The following is a 9520-nucleotide window of genomic DNA, read 5'->3' as shown; positions in this document are numbered from 1 at the left end:
TGCTCACTGCTCACTGCTCACACGCTAGCAACATATTTTGGGGTGAGTGGTAGCAGTGCTTAAGCGCTTAAAAGGTATAATAAAAACCACAGTAAATATCAATCGTTGATCTATCTTTAAATAAATCCTATCCATTCATTATTTTAATGTATCAACCGGTTACTCACCGTCAAGGTGAACGCTCACAGGACCCCCTCTCCCTCCTTGCCTCTTCATCTCCTTCTCCCTCTCTTGCTCCCACCTGAAGTTCCAAACCCAGTATGCACCCCAGGATTTGGCTCTTCTCCCCAGCTACCATTGCCGACCTCCGCGCCTCCTGTGTCCGTGAAATGGTAAGATCATCTCTTCCTGTTCTCTTCAACTTTTTTGTTTCCTTAGATCTCAGAAAAAAAATTTCTCAATTCAGTCGTTGTGGAATCTTGAAACTTCGATTTGATATTATGGGCAGGGGAAAGGAACAGGAAGCTTTGGTAAGACGAGGAACAAGACTCACACGCACCGTGTGAGGTGTGGATGCCGCAGCTTTCATCTTCAGAAGAGCAGATGCGCTGATCAAGATATGTAAGTAAGCCTTCCCCTGTTTACATCAACAACTGTTCTGGGTTTTCTTTTGATTTGGGTTTTTTTTTTCCTTCTTAACCTCTTGATGTGATTTCAGATAACTGGAGCGTGAAGGCCATTAGGAGGAAGACGATCGGAATTGATCAAATGAGGTACCTCCGCCAAGTTACCCGGAGATTCAAGAGTAACTTCAGAGAAGGTGAACCTGATTTCATTCATGAAGCTTTTATCTATATCTAATTAATTATTATTTATTTTGTGATTTTGGTTTCAGGTATTCAAGCAGCTCCAAGGAGGAAGGGGGAGCCGCAGCCGGTAACAAGTTAAATTGTTTTTATGTTCAACAGATGAGATTTAACATTGTGAAATCAACGATTGAGAATAAAATATAACGTTTACGACTTCGGAGCGCTTAAGCACTGCTACCTTTTCGCCTATATTTTGCATTAATTTTCGGCTGAATAAATGTAGGGCTGACATCATTAAAAGAAAGCCACATGTCCCAACAACTGCTGCCGCTCTAAATGAAGCGTAGTATTAGTTTGGGGTTTGGAATGCATGCATGTGTTTGGTTGGAAACGGGACATATGTGTCAAAACATCCTCTACAGTGATCGCGGTAGTGCGGTGAGCATTGGATAGTCGAGAGCATTTTGTCATTCGATATTCATCGCATCGCCGCACTCACTGTAAAGAATACACACTCGACATATGTTTCAAAATTCGTACGGTGGATTGGGCATGATTGTAATATGTGGTTTTAGAACTCCATCCCTAGACCGTCTGTAACTATAACGCCTGGAGGTGTTTGGTTGATGCCTTTCTTATTTAAGATCGGAGTCAAAGGAGGAACGTCCTAGTAGCCGTATTTTAGAGATAGGATCTGTTGCTAGTACGATCATCTAATTGTACGAGTTCGCCTCCAACACCTATCCCATCTTCTACCATTACAGGGATAAAGAGGGATATATTTGGAAACAAAAAGGACATATGTTAGATGTTAACTCGTACAAGTAGGTGATCATATAAGCAGCTGGCCCATTTTCCATATTTTGCTACTTTTGTTTGGCAGGGAATGAGATTAGGGTCCACCTTTCCATCAAGTGCACCTTTATCAATCAGGTTTAGGGAGATATCATTAGGCTTTGCTCTCCTTTTAGAGGTCTTGGGAGAAGTGCCGACTAGAGGGGCATATGGGTGGAAGACCTTCAAAGGGCACTCTATTGTTCTAACTGCCAAGTTTCATTTTATTCTACTATTGCCCATATTTGAAAGTAGTGGAACTTGAGAGCGGATCAGGTTCACGTACAAGAATGTATGAGAACGTCCTTGATCCGTGGATTTAGAATCAATTTTATCTCTCTTCATTTAATAGATTTTAAATCTATGGACCAGGGACGTACAAGAATATTCTCGTGCGTGAACCTAATCTGTTCACGTGGAACTTTTGCATCTTTTGTAACAAAACTCCAACTCGATTGTCTCTCTAGATATTTGAGCTGATGTAGGAGATCACTGCTGATCTATTATTCCCAAGAGAAAGAAAACCCCTCAAAATCTAGATTCAAATCTTCTCCAACCACCCTTGGCTGGAGAAGGACCAATCAGACACAAAATAGAAGAGAGAAATAAGGGATTTCAATTTCTCTCTCCTATTTTGATCTCCCGACGGATAGGGATCAACTAGGTACAAAACAGGAGAGAGAAATAAAGGGTTTCACTTTCTCTCCTGTTTTGTGTCTAGCTGGTCCTCTCTCGGCATCCCCAGCTGAAGAGGATCTGAATCCTCAGAGTCTCTACCTCATGGAGAGATGGAGTATACACCTAATGTGAGCTACTCTGTGATGCTCTCGAGAGGTGTGTGTTGGAAGGGGGAAGGGGGAAGGGGGAAGGGGGGAGGGGGGAGTTCCTTGTTCTTACCCCTAGTTTTGGTCTCTCCCGAGATTAGATAATTAATGATGGGATTTGATCTTTTCGGAGTAGCCTGTTTATTTCCCCTATTGAGATCTAGGGGCCTTTGTGGCTCTCGTGGGGTCTGTTCATAAATTGCTGATAAGGATGCCTTCTTTGTATGTATACATCTTTTTCTTTTCTTTGACAATTAATTTGATATTACTAATAAAAAAAATAGTGGTTCAAATTGGACGCACGGACCCTCCGTGTAGTAAATTACAACTATATATGTTTCTTACCGAGCAAGCATTAAGTCATAATTTTTCGATTAAGGTCTAATATTTCAGGGTGAAAATCATTTCCCAATCTCTTTGCAATAATAAATAAGTAAAAACTATATTCTATCACTTAAAAATTCTTTTTACCAAACTTTCTTCAACTGCAACCAAGGCTATATAACTTCGATTCTCCCGCTAAGTGAAAATCATTTTATTTTGGGTTTGCATCGCATTTAAATGCATGATCAGGCATTAACCCAGCTAGTCATCTTTAATCTATCAAAATTTCAGTTAAAAATTAAAAATAAAATTGTAAAAATTTTCAAGAATGTTATAGTTTTAAAATTGGAAAATGTATCTCTTTCATGACAAATTATGTGATCACAAGAAAGCATATTGAAGAAAGTACAAGGGATCTTCTACTTGGACTAAAAAAGGCAATATCACATGGATGAATCATCAATGAAGTTTGGAGTAATGCTGAGGATTTGGAACAATTCTTTTCGGAACCTAGTATCACTTCATGGCCTTTGAGCATGATCCCAAATTTTTTGGATGTGTATAATTCTCTCCCTCTTGTCTTATTCTAGCTCAGGCCTAGCAATTACACAGTTAGCTTTTGTATAGGGGTGTCAAATCGGAACCGAAATCAAAAAACGAATCCAATTTTGGACTGAATACCCTGAACCGAATCCAACCCATTATAATATGGTTAAATTCTGGATCTGAAATAAATATTTATAATTCGATTCGGTCCGGATCTGGATTTATGCCAAGAACCGTCGGATCTAACCAAAACCGAACTGAATAACTTAATGTCACTTTTTTCCTCTTTAACTAAAAACTTGACGTAACGTATATGAAACCTGACATAATTAATCACCTAAATGATAAATCATCTTATAGAGTTACAATTATGGTCAAACTATAAAACTCTCTTTTTTTTTTTAGTTTTTGTTGCCTTAGGACTCATGAACCGTGAGTTAAATAATCTACTTAATTGTAACTCTTCAAGTTTTAAGTGTTATCTTCTTCCTCTTCTCACGATTAGCATAGCAGCGACTCTTTGTCTTAGACAAAATTGTAGTGGCTGAAAGAGTCCCTTCTTCCTTTTCTCATGATTTCTCGACGGCCAATTGGTCGATTCTTCTCAACAACATTACAATAGGTCGGTTTTCCATCTCCTACAACGTTGCACTTGTTTGATTTTCAATTTCCGATAGTGTTGCAAATTTTTGTATGAGCTGTTGTTTATCTATAGATATGATGTTGGGACTCATCCAATCTGCCACATTGCAGATAATTGAGCGTTTGAGACAAATCTCAATGTGCCATTGAGTTAGGGACCTTTGCCCTTGTTTATTGTTTGTTCTCAAATAGGAACCAAAACTGGATCGGAATTGGATTGGTCGGGTACGAGTATCAATTTTCAGAATTGAGATGGGACTTGATCCGGTTCTGGATCACACTAACAGTCCTTGGAACCGAAACGGAAGCCGAACCAAATACCTAGTTTTGGACCGATTGATACCCTTACTTTTGTAACTATGACTAAACATTCCCCCTTTTCCGTCACTAACAAGGACATAGATGTAATTTCTTTGTAGCAATAATGATTATTTTCATTTCCATTAAAAAAAGAAAAAGGAAAAAAAAAGACGAAGAAGAAGAAGAAGTAGAAGAAAAAAATATGAATTGAAATCTAATGTATAGGCCACATCATATACAATATCTTGTTTAATGGGTGAATAAAATAATACATTAAAAAAAAATAGATACAAACCACATTAATACGGGACAAATCTTAGGCGGTGACATAAATAATATCTTAAATATAGTTTAACCAAAATAGCCTTTGACTTAAGAACTTAGACAAGGAAAAGGAGAAGAAGAAACAAAGACCAAATGGTCGAGCACAAATTAAGTTTTTCATTCTTTGAAACAAAAATAGTATAGGGGCAAATCTTAGGCGATGACATAAACAATATCTTCAATATAGTTTAACCATAATAGCCTCTGATTGCTTATAAAATATCATGAATCAAAGAGTTATAATTCTTCTAGCTGGCAGGGATTTTGGTGCTACAACCCATTTTAATGACTAGCTAACTACTAGTAAACTCTATTAGAAAGCCTAATTAGTCTTTTCAAATGGGTATCTTTACAAGCATAATACGTGCACTCCATACTATATAAAGCAAGAAATCTCATTCTAATTAAAGTTGATAATCAATTAACAAAGCTGACTGCTGCAATCTATATGATTAGATCTCATGATTTAACTAATTAAATATATGATCCTTTGTCTTTGATTAGAGGCGGTGGGAGTAAAAAAAGGAAAAAAAGGGGAGTGGGGTGTTCTTGATTGAATGGCTTAACCTAAATAAAAATCGCTAATCACGTTAGTGATTTGACCTTAGACCTCCTAATGTTCGTTTAAATATGGACAAACCAAATAATAATAATAATAGTTTATAGTCTTCTCATGAAAGTAAAGCTAATTGACAGTGGACTAACTTTGCAAGTTTGCGTTAGTTAAAGATATGCTAAGCAGCTGGAAAGGTCGACTCAAAGGGACATTCATTCTCTTCTTCTTCTTCTCCTTGGGAGAAAGCCACACTCGTGGGGCTGCCCTGATTGACCTCTCAACAAGACTCCTTGTGTTTGTGGTGTCTCATCAACAACATGACTGGGCACAGCCAAACAGAATTTACAGTACACCTTAAAATCACTGGCATGATCACAAGTTTACAACCACCAAAAGCATCATAAAATGTTTCTGATTGGTGATTTATCCCTGCTAAAAAAAAAGGGTTTTTGATTAATGATGTTATTGGTGAAACTTGATCTCAATCTAATTCAAGGATTATTGATTACAAATTTTCAATTTTCAGCCATCCCACTTGCTAGTAAATGGGGCCAGAACCCTCTTTTTTTTTTGAGAGTTCTTTGTATTGGGGTAGTTTTTTAATTTTGGGATTAGGATTTTTCTATATTATAATGCATGAGATGTGGTGTGCGTTAGAGTTTTGTAATTCCTTAATCAAAATAATGAATGCTCTGATTCGCTCAGTACATAGTTCATCTTGGGTGAATAACATGAATCTGTGTTATTTGTATGTGTGATCATTCTTTCTTTCTTCTTCTTCTTCTTCTTTTTTTTTTTTTAATTTATTTATTTTATATCACTGTTCTACTGCGGTGTTAATTCCTTAGGCAGGATATCTGGTAAATCTTCCATGCAGAATCCAGGCTAACTCAAAATGACTTGTCTTGTCTTTGTGGTTCTGATCCTGAATTCCCTAACCACATCGATGGTAAATTAGTTCGCCAAATTTTTCTTTGTAGCTTCAGATTTTTGGGTACTTCAAACTTGGGACCGTGGAAGCGAAATGGCTGGAATGAAAGGTTGGCGCATGGAAAATTTATAACTGCCACGTGGCTACTTGAGTATGCCGCGAGATTAGCCTACAAAGTTTATAGATTGACTTCTGTTGAGTGCTTCTGATTGAGCTAGCTCTGACTTATGTAATAAAACCCTAATCAATCGGATATATATAAAAGGAAATGGAATTGTTGAAGCGATATCTGTCAAAACTTCTCAATAAAAAGGACAACTAAAACAACAATATCCTTACGCAAAAAAAAAAAAAAAAAAAAAAAAAAAAAAAAAAAAAACTATGCCATAAGTTATTGACTTATTTATTTGAGATGCACTATTATGATAATAGCCACAATATAGTAATCATTTATTTTAACCAAAGGAAGGAACTTAATCTGGTGGTGTGTGCTGTTATTATCTACTTTCTATATGCCACATTGCTCATCATTTCAGGTTTGAATTAATAATGATGATTAACACAATTCTACCAAAAAAAGATGATTAACACAAAGGAAAAGGAAGAATTGTAGGCCCCATTTTGGTTGTTCTTGATGACGATGATGTTGTTTTGATATCCTCTAACATTAAATTTTGTTGATAAGTATTTTTTCCATGTGATTGTGGATATTTTTTTTTATTGTCCTATTAAATATTATAGAAAACAATTAAAATGCAAAACATCATAAAAATATATTAAATTCAAAAAATATATATATATATATATTTTAAGTGTAGACACTTCATTTTGTTATCCTAAAGAATGCTCATCATAGGAATAACAACAATTGTTTGAAAACCAAGGGAAGATTCTATTTTATGGTTTAAGAGATTCTTTTTTTTTTTTTTTTGTTTAAGGGATTCCTCATAACCTTGAAATGTTAGAGATCATCCAACTGAAATGATCAAAATGTCCCTATGGGGATAACATGGTTAAAATGTTGTTAATAGACCTTAAAACATGCCCAAATTTTGAAATAAAATGACTTTTCATATTAAAGTTCATCATACTTAAATTTGTTTTGAAAATGATATTATTTGCATCCTAATTCAGAAAATATTTCATTTTAATAATGTGTGACCTGTTTTGAGAATAATTTTCATTCATCAAAATAACCCCAAATTTCATACCATTTGAAAAAATACTTTAAAATACATTATGAATCACCTAATTTAGATTTTTGGAACTAAAGATCTAAGATTTTAAAGTTTTAATGAACTTGGACTGATAGATGGTTACCAGCATGGTACATTAAAACGGATGAGTAAGAGATAGCAGGATTTCTAAGAAGGCGATATTTATCTAAGGAGGGAAGACCTAGAGCTTCATATTCTTCCTCATCCATCTGGCCGGCTTTAAAGAAGGTGTGGCATTTTGTCAGTAAGCATGAAAGGTGGGTTATGGGCAATGGTACCAGTATTAGCTTTTGGAATGATAGATGGTTATCTAACATCACAATAGCTGAAGCTATTCATCTTGATCCAATCGCTGCAGCTTCTTTCAAGACGAAGGTGGCGGATTTTTTGGTTGATGGGAGATGGGATATCCCTTCTGTTCAATCCAGGGATCTTATGGAGATATGTGATCGGGTTCGTAATTCCCCAATTGCTTTTATTCCCTACTTAGATAGGCAAGTTTGGGATCTCTCCCAATCTGGGATTTGTACTGTTAGATCATCATAGGAGGGCCTGCGCATGAAAGCCCCAAATATAGGTTGGGATAAAATGGTTTGGATGAAAGGTATGCCCCCTCGTATTTTGGTGTTTGGTTGGCGTTGGATGCATGGTTGCTTGCCAACTGATGAAAAGGATTAAAGGAAAATCGATCCCTTTGGTCACTAGGTGCAATCTTTTCCATGCTCATATGGAGTCTAGCAACCACATTTTTTTGGAGTGTAATTTTCTGAGATAGTATGGAAAGATTTTTTGAGCAGATTTGGTTTGGTTTGGAATGGCTTTCCAACAATCCATGAGCTTTTCTCATGGTGGAAACATAAGGCAAGAGTTTCCCCTTTGAATCGAATTTGGCTGGCTGCTTTCTTATTTATTCCTTATCAGATTTGGTTGGAAAGAAATAACAGACTCTTTGGCAAGGGAAGGAGGGACACTAACATGGTATGTAGAGAAATTCTATTCATCTTCAGGACATTTCGCTGTTGGTCCCTGTTCATCCTAGATCTGTCCATGAGCTTCTCTTATCAAGTTCATTGAGTCTAGTGAGAGGGGGTGTTGTTCAGCATTCTACGTTTGAAATTTTTTGGACTAAACCAATTGAGGGGTGAGTGAAGATTAAAATTGATGGCTATTCTTTAGGGAACCCCGGGCATGCAAGAGTGGGAGGTATTTTTCAAGATCATAAGGGTTGTGCTCTCTGCTATTTTGTGTCCTATGAAGGTGTGGCATCCAACAATTGGGCAGAATTTGCAGCCTTTTTCAAAGCAATTAGAATTGCTAAGCATATCAACCTGAATTTTATTTGGGTAAAAAGTGACTCGATATCTGTGGCGAACTGCATCAATAATGATCGGATTCCATGATGTTTTACTCAGAAATGGCTATGTTCTAAAGAATATTTAAACACCATTTGTAAACACAATGGCGGACGGCTTGGCGAAACATGCTGCTAATACTAGGACCTCGATGATTTGGGAATCTTCTCCTCGATTCGTCTTATCTAATCTAACTTGGGATGCTTAAGGAAAACCTCGATATAGGTTCTCTTGAGTTCAATTTCTGTTGGTGTTTGTGGATCCTTTGTCTACTGAAGACAATGCCTAAGGTGGATAGGAGAACCTAGTTTTTCTTCCTCAGTTTTTGAGGAGTTTTTAATCTGTACGTTTTCTCTCTTATTAATATACTCTTTTGCTGACCTTAAGCAAAAAAAAAAATAAAGAACTTGGATTGAGCCCCGATTCAAAATAGACGCAAATAGCCCAATGTACTTTGTGGAAAAATTTAACTTCGACTTCAAATGGATTCTATTGACGTATAATGTGTATGATTCAATGTCAAATGTGGCTCCTTCGATGCCAATACAATGTTGATTAAACTCTCTTGCTTCAAACATACCCATTATGAGTCAAAAAACCTAGGTCTATGTATCGAAATACATTAGTCTATGTTTGATGCCAAGCATGCCCTTGTCAACTTCAAGTGTGCTTCACTTGGGATCGAAATTTAGCTGCTGCCTGGGTTGCAACCAAGTAGCACCAATCCCTATGGCAACCAAATTAATGGAATCTAAAAGGGTATTTTGGAAAATACTATAACCTATGAGGGTATTTGTGAACCCTAGGAGGAAGTGAATTATTTCATTTCTTTAACTGCCAGCAGGTGACTGCAACTCGGGTAGCAGCCAAATTTTTTCCCTTCCTTTGATGCACATTCAAAGTCAAGGTTCATGCTTTAGA

General features: G+C 36.7%; 1 long non-coding RNA gene across 2 annotated transcripts; it reads left to right on the top strand.

The window, feature by feature from the left end:
- The first annotated feature begins 276 nt into the window (after window positions 1-276).
- Window positions 277-962, top strand: LOC122074947. 2 transcript variants are annotated; one of them, XR_006139105.1, is made up of 4 exons: window positions 277-332; window positions 449-561; window positions 659-713; window positions 836-962. It is a non-coding gene; the product is annotated as an uncharacterized LOC122074947 (long non-coding RNA). The 2 variants fall into 2 exon arrangements; XR_006139106.1 differs by having other exon boundaries at window positions 659-745.
- The last annotated feature ends 8558 nt before the right edge of the window (window positions 963-9520 follow it).

The sequence above is a fragment of the Macadamia integrifolia genome, chromosome 3 (assembly GCF_013358625.1).
Source record: "Macadamia integrifolia cultivar HAES 741 chromosome 3, SCU_Mint_v3, whole genome shotgun sequence".
NCBI lineage: Eukaryota > Viridiplantae > Streptophyta > Magnoliopsida > Proteales > Proteaceae > Macadamia > Macadamia integrifolia.
The sequence above is the reverse complement of the archived record's forward strand: the minus strand, read 5'-3'. Positions and strand labels throughout refer to the sequence as shown.